Source organism: Cebus imitator, unplaced genomic scaffold, assembly GCF_001604975.1.
Source record: "Cebus imitator isolate Cc_AM_T3 unplaced genomic scaffold, Cebus_imitator-1.0 Scaffold515, whole genome shotgun sequence".
In the NCBI taxonomy this organism is placed as follows: Eukaryota; Metazoa; Chordata; class Mammalia; order Primates; family Cebidae; genus Cebus; species Cebus imitator.
The window spans coordinates 1,198,210-1,213,123 of record NW_016107830.1 but is presented as its reverse complement, the minus strand read 5'-3'; positions in this window follow the sequence as shown (position 1 = coordinate 1,213,123).

Genomic DNA, 14,914 nt, shown 5'->3' with positions numbered 1-14,914 from the left:
GCTGGACTTGAACTCCTGACCTCAGGTGATCCATCCACCTCAGCCTCCCAGAGTGCTGAGATTATAGGTGTGAGCCACTGTGCCTGGCACTTTGACCACTTTTTAATCAGAGGATTTGCTGCTGTTGAGCTGTTTTAGTTTCTTGTATATTCTGGATATTAATCCCTTGTCAGATGAATAGTTTGCCAATATTTTTTCCCATTCTAATTGTTGTCTCTTTACTCTTTGATAGTTTCTTTTGCTCTGAAGAAGCTTTTGAGTTTTATATAGTCCCATTTGTCTATTTTTGTTTTCATTGCCTGTGCTTTTGAAGTCTTTAAAACCTTTGCCTAGACTAATGTCTTGAAGTGTTTCCCCTATGTTTTCTTCTAATAGTTTTATAATTTCAAGTCTTAACATTTAAGTCCTTAATTTGTTTTGAGTTGATTTTTTAAATGTAGTGATGGATAGTGTTCTAGTTTCATTTTTCTGCATACGGATATTCCATTTCCCAGCACCATTTATTGAAGAGAGTGTCCTTTTATCATTATATTGTTCTCGGCATCTTTGTCAATAATCAGTTGGCTATAAATATGTGAATTTATTTCTGTTCCATTGGTCTATGTGTCTGTTTTTATACCAATACCACATTGTTTTAGCTACTACAGCTTCATAGTATGTTTTGAAGTCAGTATAGTGTCTCCAGCTTTGTCCTTTTTGGTCAGGGTTGCTTTGGCTATTCAGGGTCTTTTGTGGTTCCAGATTTTAGGATTTTTTTTCTATTTCTGTGAAGAATGTCATTGGTAATTTGACAGAGATTGCATTGAATCTGTAGATTGCTTCGGGTAGTGTGGTCATTTTAAAAACATTAATTCTTCCAAGCCATGAGCATTGGCTGTCTTTTCATTTGTGTGTGTCTTCTTCATTGTATTTCATCAGTGTTTGACAGTTTTCATTGTACAGGTCTTCACCTTTCCGGTTAAATTTGTTTCTAGACATTTTGTTTCTTTGGTAGCTATTTGATTTCTTTTTCAGCTAGTTCATTACTGGTATATAGAAATGCAACTGATTGTTGTATGTTGATTTTGTATTCTGCAAATTTACTTAATTTATTTATTAAGTCTAAGAGTTTTTTGTGGAGTCTAGGTTTTTCTAAATATAATATCATGTCATCCTCAAAGACAGACAATTTGACTTCCACTTTGCCAATTTGGATACACTTTATTTCTTTCTGTTGCCTAATTGCTGTGGCTAAAACTTCCAGTATCATGTTGAATAGAAGTGGTGGAAGTGGGCATTCTCATCTTGTTCAAGTTCTTAGAAAAAACGGCTTTCAACTTTACCCCATTTTTTTTATTTTTTAAACATTTTTATTAAAAAAAAAGACAGAAACACACACATTAGCCTAGGCCTACACAGGGTCAGGATCATCAATGTCACTGTCTTCCATTTCTTGTCCCACTAGAAGATCTTCAGGGGCAGTAGTGTATAATGTTAGCTGTGAATTTGTCATATGTGGTCTTTATAGTGTGGAGGTATGTTCCTTCTATGCCTAGTTTGTTGAGAGTTTCTATTATGAAGCAATGTCAAATTTTGTCAAAAGTTTTTTTCTGAATCTGTTGTGATGATCATATTTTTTTTCTGCATTCTTTTGATGTGATGTACAGCTGTATAATGTGTTTGTTTTTAGCTATGCGTCATTACAAAAGAGTTAAAAAATTAAAATGTTTATTAAGTAAAAAAAATATAGTAAGCTAATGTTAATATATTATCAATGAAAGCAAAGGTTTTAAATAAATATAGTATAGCGTAAGTGTACAGCCTAACACCTGCAGCAGGCTAGAGTAATGTCCTAGGCCTTCACATTCACTCACCACTCACTCACTCACTCATAAGAAGCAACTTCCAGTCCTGAAAGCTCTATTCATGGTAAGTGCCCTACACAGGTATGCCATTTTTTATCTTTCATACTCTATTTTTACTCTCCTTTTCTATTTTTATATACACACATATTTACCACTGTGTTGCATTTGCCTTCAGTATTTGGGATAGTCACTTGCTGTACAGGTTTGTAGCCTAGGAGCAATAGGATATACCATATAGCCTAGGTGTTTGGTAGGCTATTCCATATAGGTTTGTGTAAGTGCACTCTATGATGATCACTCAATGATGAAATCACTTGACACATTTCTTAGAACCTGTCAATTGTTTGACCGTTGTCAAGCAATACACAACTGTATTTGAGCCACTGACAGCCAGTACCCTCGGTGTCTTCTGTTGAACCGGCCTTAACTAACCATGGGCCAAAGCAACCAGTTGTCATTGGCAGGGTGTGTCCTCCTCGACTCCCTTTGCTTTCTTTCTTACTTTTGCCTCATCTCCTACCTGTTGTCTCAGGAGCTCTTAGGCTATCCTTTGGGTCTCCCTTAGGGCTTCTCAACTTTCCTTGTGCTATTCTGATTTTATCTGCTCTGGCCTTCTAGTAATCTCTAATGTGGTTAGTACTTAATATTTAGGAGACATTCTTCATGTTTCACTTCATGATTCTTATAAGGGAGGCCGCACAGGTGTGAATATCCTGATTTTACAGATAAAAATACAAGGAGGTTCAGAGAAGTCAAATGACTCACTGAAGAAAGTGATGAAACTGAAGAGACCTCCAGCCTGCTGACCCTTAGTCTTGTGTACCATTCCTTCTGGGATGCATCATACTGAATTCTGCTCAAGTGTGGGGGTTTGACTTCCATTCTCTTTCATTCTATGTTTGAACTCAATGGAGAGACTAGGATTGCTGTTTCAGTGAATGGGGTATTTTTGAGGCATGGCATATTTTCATTACCCTCAAGCTGAGTGACTAAATTCTTTAGTCTTGAGGGAGGTGATATGGATCATCTGGTAAAGTAGTTAGAAATTTGGTAGTCTGGCACCAGACTACCAAATTCAACTCTCCTCTCTGCTGCTTACCAGCTGGATAGTCTTGCAAAATGATATAATCCTGTTTTCCACCTATAAAATGGATGATGATAATAGCACAATATTAATAATTCCATAGCAATATAAGATTATGAAAATTAATCAGATATGTAAAGCTGTTAAAACAGGGGCTAGAGCACAGTAAGCACTCAATAAACGTTAGCTTATGTTCTTTTAGGTCTAACCATGTTTGTTTCATTGAATTTTCTAGGTAGGTTTCTTAGTAGGGACTCAATAGCTGTAAATGAATAAATGAAAGCCTTTGTGCATTAGCTGTGAAAAGTCCCGCCTGTGGAAGGAGCCAGAGGCCAGTTTCCATGCACTATTTCTGAATGGCCTCAGCCGATCTCCTAGTGATTGAAACTGGCCTGTTGCCCGTTACCACAGATCTCATTCTAGGAACCTCTACCACTGACTCAGCATCAGGGGAATTCTCTAAGATTTCTGGAACCATTTATTTAAGAACAATTCTCAGCATCTCCTAATTTAAGGCATTGATTGTTCTGGGAACAATAAGAAAATGTTGAAAGTCTCCTTTTCTCAAGAAACTTCATATCTCTGTAGGGGAGAGGGGTGAGCTCACAGCTGACTCTTAAATCAAGGCAGCCAAGGCTACGTTACATGGTCAGACAGTTTCACCATCCTGTGCTTCTCACTCTTCTTCTTGGCTAAAGCAAACTTTCTTGGCTAAACTAAACCCAGGCTAAATCCAACTCTTTGTTTACTCTGCCTGTATTTTTGCAGCAGAATATGGCTGGGAGAAAACATGCAACCATATTGACTGGTCTCAAAATTCACCACCACAAACCTTAAGTGGGTCCTTAATGCTTCCTGGCAATGATAGTATCAGATTTCCTTGGTTCATCACTCTTCTACTTGCCTAGGTAACTCTCATACCTTTTCCTCTGACCTCAAGCTGCCATCAGCTCCCCTGTCACCTGCTAACCTTTCCTTTTCACTTCTCCAAGTAAACAGAAATAATCAAAGGAAATTTTGACAAGCTCCATCCCCACCCCCACATCTATCCATGACCTACGTGCACCCATGTCCATATATTCTGCCTCCTCTTGTTTCAACAGATGAACCATCTGTGCTCCTCATTAGGGCCAATGGCCCAGTGGTCCTCAGATCTTACTCCCTCTCAACTATTCAAAGACATTGCTCCAGGGATTTTCCCGTCTTCCCTTTCAATTAGTTCATTCTCATTGGCATGTAAACACATTTATTTCTCCCACTCACCTTAAAACAAATAAACAACCTTCTCTTGATCCTATAATATATCCCCTTCCAGCTATCACTCAATTTGTTCCTTTTCTGCACAGGAACATTCCCTGAAGTCTTGTTTATATTTTTCTCTTTGAAGTTTCTCTCTTTGCTACAGTCTGAATTGTGTTCTGCATTCTTATGTTGAAGCCCTAACCCCCAGTGTGACTGTACGTGGAGATAGGGCCTTTTTGAGGTAATTGTATTTAAATGAGGTCATAGGGCGGGATCCCAGTCTGACAGAACCGTGGCCTTAAAAGAAGTAGGAGGAGGAGGAAGAAGAGTCTTGGTATCCTGGCTCACCCTCATGCCTATAATCCTAGCACTTTAGGAGGCTGAGGCAGGAGGATCACTTGAGTCCAGGAGTTCAAGACTAGCCTGGACAACATAGACCTCATCACTACAAAAAAATTTAATAAGTTAGCTGGACATGGTGGCAGTGGGTGCTTATAGTCCCAGCTGAGGCTGAGGTGGGAGGACTGCTTGAGTCTCAGAGGTCAAAGCGACAGTGAGCTATGACTGTGCCACTGCAGTCTCTCCTGGGTAACAGAGCAAGACCCTGTCTCAAAATATATTAATAAAATAAAAATAAGAAGGAAGGAGAAAGAGAGATCACTAGCCCTCTGCCATGTGAAGACACAGGGTCTGCAAGCCAGGAAGAGGGCCTCACCAGGAAACAAGTCTGCCAGTACTTTGATTTTAGACTTTTGAGCCTCTAGAACTGTGAGAAAATGAATATCTGTTGTTTAAGCCAGCCAGTTTGGTATTTTGTTAGGGCAACCCAAGTAGACAAAGATGCTCTTGAACCACTGTTTTCCCCAGCCATGTTCTGCTGTACAGATACAGGCAGGAGTAAGCAGAGAGATGGATTTAATCAGGGTTTGGTTTAGCCAAGAAAGTATGAGGAAGCGTGAGAAGCACAGGATGATGACACTGTTTGACCATGTAATGTAGCCCTGGCTGCCTTGATTTAGAGTCAGCTGTGTGCTCACCCTCTCCCCTACAGAGAGATTAAGTTTCCTGAGGACAGGGGCTTTCTTTCCCCCATCCTTTCCCCAAACACCTTTAAGAGGTGCTTGAAATACTTCTTAAAGAAGTCCTAGAGAACCTCCTGATGCTGAGCCACTGGGTAGAGGCTTTCTATCTATCCCTTGATACTGCTGTCTTGTCAAGATTCCCTCTGACCTGTTTATCAGTAAATCCAGTGGTTAATTCTCAGTTTTCATCTTACTTGCCCCCTTAGCAGCTTTTGACAGAGTTGACAGCTGTCTTTTCCCTGATACTCTTCCTTTACTTCTCTTCCACTTTTCTGCTGCTCCTTTTCATGGATTTCTCATTCATCTCCCTGACTTCTGAGTGGTTGATCCATCATCTCAGTTGCCTAGACCTTTCCTGAAAATCCTGCATCCTTGGAAACCTCTCACCTACCTCTGAATGTTGAAATGCCCCAGAGCTCCATCCTTGGACTTCTGTGCTTGTTACCTTGATGATTTCCCCAAACCTAATGGCTATAAGCTGATGTTCCCTCAAATCCTTTTCCCTGATAACCTGCTCCCCTATATAGTGTTTACCATTTCAGTAAATGGCAATAGCTTTTATCTAGTTTGCTCAAGCCCCAAACTTTGGAATCTTGCTTCACCCCTCTCTTTCTTTCATATCCTACTTGTTTACCCGACCTTTAAAATATATCCAGAACTGGGATGTTTCTAGCTGCCTCCTCTGCTAGTCCCAGCCACCATTATGCTGGCCCAAGGCATCATTCTTTCTCCCCTGAATTATCGCAATGGCTTTCTAATGCATTTCTTATTGCAATGGCTTTCTAAAACCAAACTTGCCCCCTCTCATAAATTATTCTCAACAAAATAGTCAATGATGTCAATGTTAAGACTGAATATGAAATTCATGTATTCAAAATCCTTCAAGATTTTCTATCTGGCTCAGAGTAAAGGGCAAAACTTTTCTAAGATCTGCAAAACCTTCTGAGGTGATGTGACAGGGTCCTCCCATAGTTGCTGACCCCATCTCCTGCTACCCTTTCCCTTGCTTACTCTCCTCTAGTCACAGGGACCCCCTTATGATTCTTTGAGCACACTGGCAGGTCCTTGCCTCAGGGCCTTTGACCTTGCTGTTACCTCTGTTTAAATGCACTTTCCCTAGATATTCCCTGTTTACCCCCTTACTTGCTTCTGGACTTTATTCAAATGTCACTTTCTCAGATAGCCCTCCCCCAGCTATCTAAAACCACTTCTTCCTTTCATACGACACATACTTCCTGTTATTATTTCCCTCTGAGTGTTTACCTACCTAATATATGTAAGAGTTAAAGAAAGAGGAAAGAAACATAAAAAGTGGCTCAACAGTCAAAGATGGGTTTATTTTGGTGAATAAATATGAGAGGGGCTTCTGGAGCCCTCTCAGGAGCATTTGTTCAGGAGCACTCTCTCATACAAAGAGTAATCAAGAGTTCAGGGTGAGAGAACTTATCACAGGCTTGGAATGTTTCTGTGTGGAGGAGAAGTTTATTGTGAGGTTGTAATGTCTCTGGTCAGAGGGGAGTTTATCCTGGGGCTGACATCTCTGTGGTTGGAGGGGAGGTTATCTTGGGGCTGGCTTGTCTCTGGTGAGGAAGGGGTTTATATTAGGGTTGGAATGTTCCTGGTTGCAGATGTCATTTGTGACATTAGCCATTAGGCTGATGCCCTTTGGGTTGGATTTAGGTGGTTTTTGATCAAGGGGAACTTTAAAATGGCAGTGCTTGTCCAAGATGGTGATGCTTCTGCTCTGTCAATATACATTTTACTTTTCTTTTTAATTGTTTCCCCTGCTAGAATCTAAGCTCCATAAGAGCAAAAATTTTTGTCTTTTTATTTCACTGCTCTGCGTTAATGCCTGCAATGTGTCTGGCACATTGTAGGTGCTCAATAAATATTTTAACAGAATGAATACATTACCTTGTCCTTAAAAGGTATAGACAAATTCTGGCTGGGCGTGGTGGCTCATGCCTGTAATCCTAGAACTTTGGGAGGCCAAGGCGGGCAGAACACAAGGTCAAGACATCGAGACCATCCTGGCCAACATGGTGAAACTCTGGCTCTACTAAAAATACAAAAATTAGCTGGGTATGGTGGTGTGTGCCTATAATCCCACCTACTCGGGAGGCTGATGCAGGAGAATCACTTGAACCTGGGAGGCAGAGGTTGCAGTTAGCTGAGATTGCACCATTGCACTCCAGCCTGGTGACAGAGAAAGACTCTGTCTCAAAAAAGAAAAAAAAAAAAAGTGTAGACAAATTCTACAGAGGAGTTCAGAGGCACAGGTGACATCTCTAAGGGGTCAGGTCAATCAGTTATGGAGGATTTGGCCTTTTACCTGAACTTTGAAATATACTCAGATTGGAGGTCTATAAAGTCTAATGATTTATTAATGATTCACTCATGATGCTTGACTCCTTCCCCACAAATCAATCCTAAGGATACTTCCAGGAGCTCCTCCTGCCTAGGACCCTCCGCTGACACTTGGAGAGAGGGAAGCCCTCTCTTTTTATCACCAAAAATTCTTTGTCGTATTCTCTTTCCTGTCTTGTTTTCAGCCAGTTGTCTATTAGAAAGAATCCGATCAATGCAGTATAGACTTTACACCTGACAAGGGACACTACCTTCATCCAGGCATTTCAAACATTAATGTGTATAAAACTCACCTGGAGAACCTCTCAGACCATAGATTTGTAGGCCCCACCCCATGGATTTCTAAACAAGATCATTTGGATCCAGACATCCAGGGATCATACACTGAAAAACTCAAGGAAAAGAATTTCTAAAATGGCGTCCCTGAGACCTATACAGAAGATAATTTTGGCCAGAGAGCATCTTTGGTGTCCGTAAAATTGCTATTGTATTTTTATAACTCTGTCATTATCTCTATCTCTATCTCTCTGTTTATCACCCATCTATCCATCATCTGTTTCAGATTCCGTGTTTAAATGAATTTTCATATAGTGTAGCAGTGTTTGAGAAGATCTTTTCATTCAAACCAATTTCCCTGATCCTGATTACCATCTGCATCTTTCCCAAGACCATCTTTCCCAAACTACATCCTCTGTGAAGTCCCCCTTCCTTGCCAACTACCAATTTGCTTTCATTCTTGCTTTGTGTTTATACCTGGTTACTACCCCTTCTTCCAACTGTCAGTGAGGTACTCTTTTTCGTTTCTTTTGTTTCCTATTATCACTTCTATCTCCCCTGCTTCTGAACAAAACCTTCTCCCCAGACACATAATTGTAGCCAAGCTACTACATTAAATCCCACCTCCCTTACCTCCCATTTCATTTCCTGCCTTCAACTCCCATTGCCCTTTATCTGGCTTTGGCTAATAACAGCCAGATGAATTGAATAACCAAAGTAACATGTGCAATTGCATTAAGATATACTGACCTTGATAATTTTCAATGAATAAAATGCAAGGGAAAAATATACTCTGGAGAAATGTATTTGTCTTTGGCACAGTCTGTCACACATATTCATATGTGCAGAGTGAAACAAAAAATGATTGAAAAACAGACAAAATCTCATGTGATAGCAAATGCAGTATGAAGATAGGTAAGCTAACAATTCAAAGACAATGACTACTCCTGAGGCTATTTATTTATTATGTTGCCAACAGGTATAGGAATCATAGGCCTTTGTGGGGTCAATAAAAGCTGTGCTCATTGTTAAATTAGTTTACAGGATCTCTAAAATATGGCAGAAGGAATATTTATTCTAGCTGCAAAAGTCTTTTTTCCTGTGGAGAAGTTTCTTGCTTTGCCAGAGAGCCTCTGAGCAAGACTTCGTGGACCTAGCAGTCTGCTCTGAAAAACCTGAGTCAGCATCCCTGAGACATCAGCCCACCAGAACCAGGCTGGTGGTAGGCGGCAATCCTAGATTGCTGCTCTAATAATGAAGATCCTATTTTTGTTGTGTAGCAGACTGGTGTCCCCAACTCTCCAGCCTGACAAAAGCACCTGTGCTGCAAGGTGACCAGAAATATCTGTTTGAAATGCATATAAAGAGATTCTAATTCCAAAAATCAATGGATGTATTTTTAGCCCTAGACATCTACACATTTAGGCAAATGGTTCTAGGACAGAAGTTAATTTTGTCTCTGTTTTGTCTCATCAAGTGAAAGAATAATGTAAGCCATAAGAGGGAAGTTTTCCTGTGCTCTGGGAATACCCCTTTGTCCCACCATTAAACTATATGATTCTTCTGTACAAAACTTACTTCTGAGGAACCCTCTCTTCCTAGAAAAGGCCCATTTCAGTAGAGGCTACATACCACATCTCCTTACAGCCATGATTAAGAGTCTGGGTTTCTTCCATTCATTATTGTTGCTGTCTAGCATGCCTTATCTTTTTAAAAGTTGAAGTAAAAATAATTTTGTTTAATGTATTTCTTTCCCTAGAAATGTGTGATTTGTTTTCATAGGTATAGAAACACCTAGGCCAAATTGTAGAGTAAGGAGATAGAAACAAATCAAACATTTTACTAAATGCCTACTATGTGCAAGGCGTTCTACGTGTATATTCAAATATTTATAATTCAACCATTCTCACAAAACCCAATGAGTATATTAACCCACTTTACAGGTGCAAGCTGAGAAACTTTCTCAAAGTACGACAAATCCATGCTCTTCCAACCTTACCAAGCTCCTTATCATTGAAATCTCTCTATATCTTCTTTGTCTTCTTCTGCCCCCCTTTTTTGGACCCACTTCTGCCCTTTGCCGGGCACCTGATGCTTAGATATTCAAGTTCCCCATTGAAGTCATCCAATCATTCATTCTCTTACTCACTAAGGCATACAATCGTTCAAACATTTTTTGGGTATCTACTATGCACTTTTCTAGTTCTTGGGAATACTGCAATAGCAAAACAGAAAAACATCTCTGCCCTTGCCAACATTCAAAAAGGGAATGGTCAATAAGTACACAGACAGTTAAGAGGTAATGTGGTGAGTACAATTATAGAAAAAAGTCTCGAAGCTGCAGGGGTGGAGAGGAAGAGCACATAGAGGCCTGCAGGGAAGAGAAGGGGATTAGACATCTTGGAATCTGTGACATCTGAGGGGAGTGGCGTAGACCTATGAGAATTAGCCTCATGTAGTGGACAAAGAGTTCTGCTCAGTGAATGCCCATTCCCATAACAGGTATTGCAGGGTGGCAGGACCAGAAGGTTGACAATCAGAGATGAGGCTGTACAACTGAGTAGAGGCAAGACTCTGAAAGGTCTCATATCTTTGTAGGAATGATATAGAGTTTGGAACATTTCCTGCAGGTGATGGGGAGCTGAGTTGTCAAGTAGTGTTTACTGAGTCCTTGAGTCCTGTGGATGCGTTCATGTGCTAATGCAAAACCTAAAAATATGCTGATGAAATGCAAACGTGGGCAAAAGTAAGCACTCTGATTCTACTTTGGACTAAAGGTAAACGTAAGACCTCACTCAAGTCGATAATGTAATATATGATAAAAACTTAAGTCCTGGTGGAAAATTCTGTTGTAATTCTTCCTTGTGTCCAAAACTGCTATTTGTTGATGTTGTTGTTTTTATTGCATTTTAGGTTTTGGGGTACATGTGGAGAATATGCAAGATTGTTGCATAGGTACACACATGGCAGTGTGATTTCCTGCCTTCTCCCCATCACCTATATCTGGCATTTCTCCCCATGTTATCTCTCCCCAACTCCCCACCCCCTGCTGTCTCTCCTCTATTTCCCCCCAACAGACCCCAGTGTGTGATGTCAGTTTGCTGAGAATGATGGTTTCCAGGTTCATCCATGTCCCTACAAAGGACACGAACTCATCGTTTTTTATGGCTGCATAGTATTCCATGGTGTATATGTGCCACATCTTCCCTGTCCAGTCTATCGTCCATGGGCATTTGGGTTAGTTCCAGGTCTTTGCTATTGTAAACAGGGCTGCAATGAACATTTGTGTGCATGTGTACGTATAGTAGAACGATTTATAATCCTTTGGATATATACCCAGTAATGGGATTGCTGGGTCAAATGGAATTTCTATTTCTAGGTCCTTGAGGAATTGCCACACTGTTTTCCACAATGGTTGAACTAATTTACACTCCCACCAACAGTGTAAAAGTGTTCCTATTTCTCCACATCCTCTCCAGCATCTGTTGTCTCCAGATTTTTTAATGATCGCCATTCTAAATATTGTGAGATGGTATCTCAATGTAGTTTTGATTTGCATTTCTCTAATGACTAGTGATGATGAGCATTTTTTCATATGTTTGTTGGCCTCATGTATGTCTTCTTTTGTAAAGTGTCTGTTCATATCCTTCACCCACTTTTGAATGGGCTTGTTTTTTTCTTGCAAATCTGTTTTAGTTGTTTGTAGATTCTCGATATTAGCCCTTTGTCAGATGAGTAGATTGCAAAAATTTTTTCCCATTCTGTTGGTTGCCAATTCACTCTAACGACTGTTTCTTTTGCTGTGCAGAAGCTGTGGAGTTTGATTAGGTCCCATTTGTCTATTTCGGCCTTTGTTGCCAATGCTTTTGGTGTTTTGGTCATGAAGTCCTTGCCTATGCCTATGTCCTAAATGGTTTTGCCTAGATTTTCTTCTAGGGTTTTTATTCAAACTATTTGGAAACTTGGGACCCCGAGGCCACAACTGCTGAGGAGTTTCACAGCATTTTGTCAGAGAAATGCCTATTAATTACAAAGCAGTTTCATTTTTGTGATAGGAAAATGTATACATATGAATTTTAAAAGTCTCTGTGCAAAACAGAGACCAAAAGAATCAACTTTGAAAAATTACTTCCCAGAATTGGGGTGTCTCTGTAATTATTTTTATGTTTTAAATGTTATATCCAATTTTCATTTATTTTTATACATACATAATTTTACATAAAAGCATAAATATGATATAGCTTAGAAATACCAGAAAAGATTAGAATTCTGAATATATAAAAACATATTCCAAAGTATACAGGAATGGAAACCTATAATTATCCCTTTTGAAATAATCACTCTGTGTATTTTTATGTATTTCTTTCTATTTCTATGAACACGTGTGTGTGTGTGTGTATGTGTGTATACACATACACACACACACACATATATAACTGAGATCATTTGATATATAATTTTATATCTCAACCTTTTACATTTAACCTTAATGATAGGATATATTTTGACTTCTCACCCATTATTACATATTTTTGAAAATCTGATTTTATTGTCTGTATAAAGTACATTCGATGGAAAATTTAATTACATTTTGTTTATCTGCTTTTTTATTTTAGAGCCTTTGAATTGTGGTCTGTTTTTGTGGAAATAATACTCCAATAATATTGTAAACAAAATCTATTCATATATTTCTGATTGTTTTCTAAGGAAATAATGGACTGGTATGGTTTGGCTGTGTCCCCACCCAAATCTCATTTTGAATTGTAGTTCCCATAATCTCCATGTGTTGTGGGGAGAACTTGGTGGGTGGTATCTGAATCATAGGGGATGATAGTTTTATAAGGCACTTTTCCCCCTTTGCTCAGCTCTCACTCTTCCTCCTGCTACCCTGTGAAGAGGTACCTTCCACCATGATTGTAAATTTCCTGAGACGTCCTCAGCCTTGTGGAACTGTGAGTCCATTAAACCTCTGTTCTTTATAAATCACCAGTCTTCATAGCAGTGCGAGAATGGACTAATACATGGACCTAAGGGTAGAAATATTTGTGAGGATATGGATACATACTGTCAAATTGCTCTAAAAGAGATTATTTTATTTTTGCCAAGTAAATTAAATATATGCAACAAGAAACAAATTTTCAAACCCAAATGCAGTAATTACATGTCTAAAATTATGTCCTAGGGAAATAACCCAAAATACAGAAGAAGACATGTATCACTGTGTTCATCACAGTGTTAAAATTACCAAAAAGTGGAACTAGCATTATTGCCTGAGACTAGGAAATCTGAAAAGTATTACTTCTGAAAGACTTAGTTATAATATGACCAACCATGAAAAAATATTTATTAATAGTTACTTATAATATGGAAAATGTATATGTTACAGTGCTAAGTGGAAACTCAGGATACAAAATGTTACATACAGTTTATTGTATTTTTATTGGTATAAATTTTTTTATATTTTAAAAAATGACTGAAAGACAACTCTTTCTTTGTTGTACAATTATACTTTTGTATTCAAGTTTCCTTACTATTGTCACTGTTTGTATAAAACTTCAGTCATCTTTTCATTTTCTAATGGTGTACACCAGTTTTAACATTTTGCTAAGTCATGATAGAAATCACAAGAATTTTCTAACTGCACGCTGCCTTGATGAGAACAGCCTGAAAATTTCTGCAAATTCCAGAATGCTTTCTCAGATCCTAGCTGACAGAGACAGATGTTTAGAATCAGGAATTCGGATTTGATTCCTGACTTGCCCAACTCTCTGCATCTATTGGAAAGCAGCAGCGGGGAAGTTTAGTCTGGTCTGTGATGATCTGTGAAGCATGCAGGAAACCACTTTCGGAGGTGAATGTTCAGCTTCAGACTGAGAAAGCACTTTTCACTCCAAATCTCAGACTTGATTTTCATCAGTCAATTATACATTTTAGATTTTAGTATGTTTTTATTTTTTAAGATGGAAGAGAAAATTATTTGGTATGATATAAAATGAGAAATGTTTTGAAGGCTATTCAGCAGGAGAGTTCTAAAATTTTTGTAAGATTTACAGTAAGGTCACTATTATTATTTTTATGTTTTAAATGTTACATTCAATTTCCATATATAAACATATAATTTTACATAAATAGTTAAATGTGATTTTTCTTTTTAGTAAAGTCTTATTTTCTTTCTATTTTTATTCCCTTTATCTCCCAGCCCTCTTACCCATGTAGCCTTGGTAGAAGACCTTTCAAACTTCAGAACAAACACCCCTATTTGAATCATATTTTGGGGTGGATATTGTACTTCAAATGTTAGCCAGGTTTGGAAGCTTTGTAGCAACAGCTTCTCATTAGTAGCTAGTCTGCTAAACCTATACTTAGAGAAGTGTTATCTGATTTGACACAAAGAATTGAAGACCTAATTGTTTCTGGCAAGTAAACAGGTTCTTTTTTTTTTTTTTTCATGTTAATTCAGTTTAAAAATGCAGAAATAGGCCAGGTGCAGTGGCTCACAACTATAATCCCAACACTTTGGGAGGCCGAGGCGGGTGGATCACCTGAGGTCAGGAGTTAGAGACCAGCCTAACCAACACGGTGATACCCTATCTCTACTAAAAGTACAAAAATAGCTGGGTGTCGTGGTGCATGTGTGTAATCCCAGCTACTCTGGAGGCTGAAGCAGGAGAATTGCTTGAACACAGGAGGCTGAGGTTGCAGTGAGCCAAGATTACACCGTTGCACTCCAGACTGTGCAACAAGAGCAAAACTCTGTCTCATAAATAAATAAACTGTGGAAATAAACATTATGTCACCTAAAAGATCATCCTGTGGGCATTGACAGGGAAGGGCACAAGGGCACTTTTTGGGCTGATGGAGATGCTCTAGAGCTTCATCTAGTGGTGGATACATGAGTGTATAGCATTCATCAAACACGGCCCAACTATGTGCTTAAAATAGATACAGTTTATTGTAGGTAAATTGTGTACAAATGAAGTTTATAAGACAAAAACATTTATATTCATTTACTCTCTGGG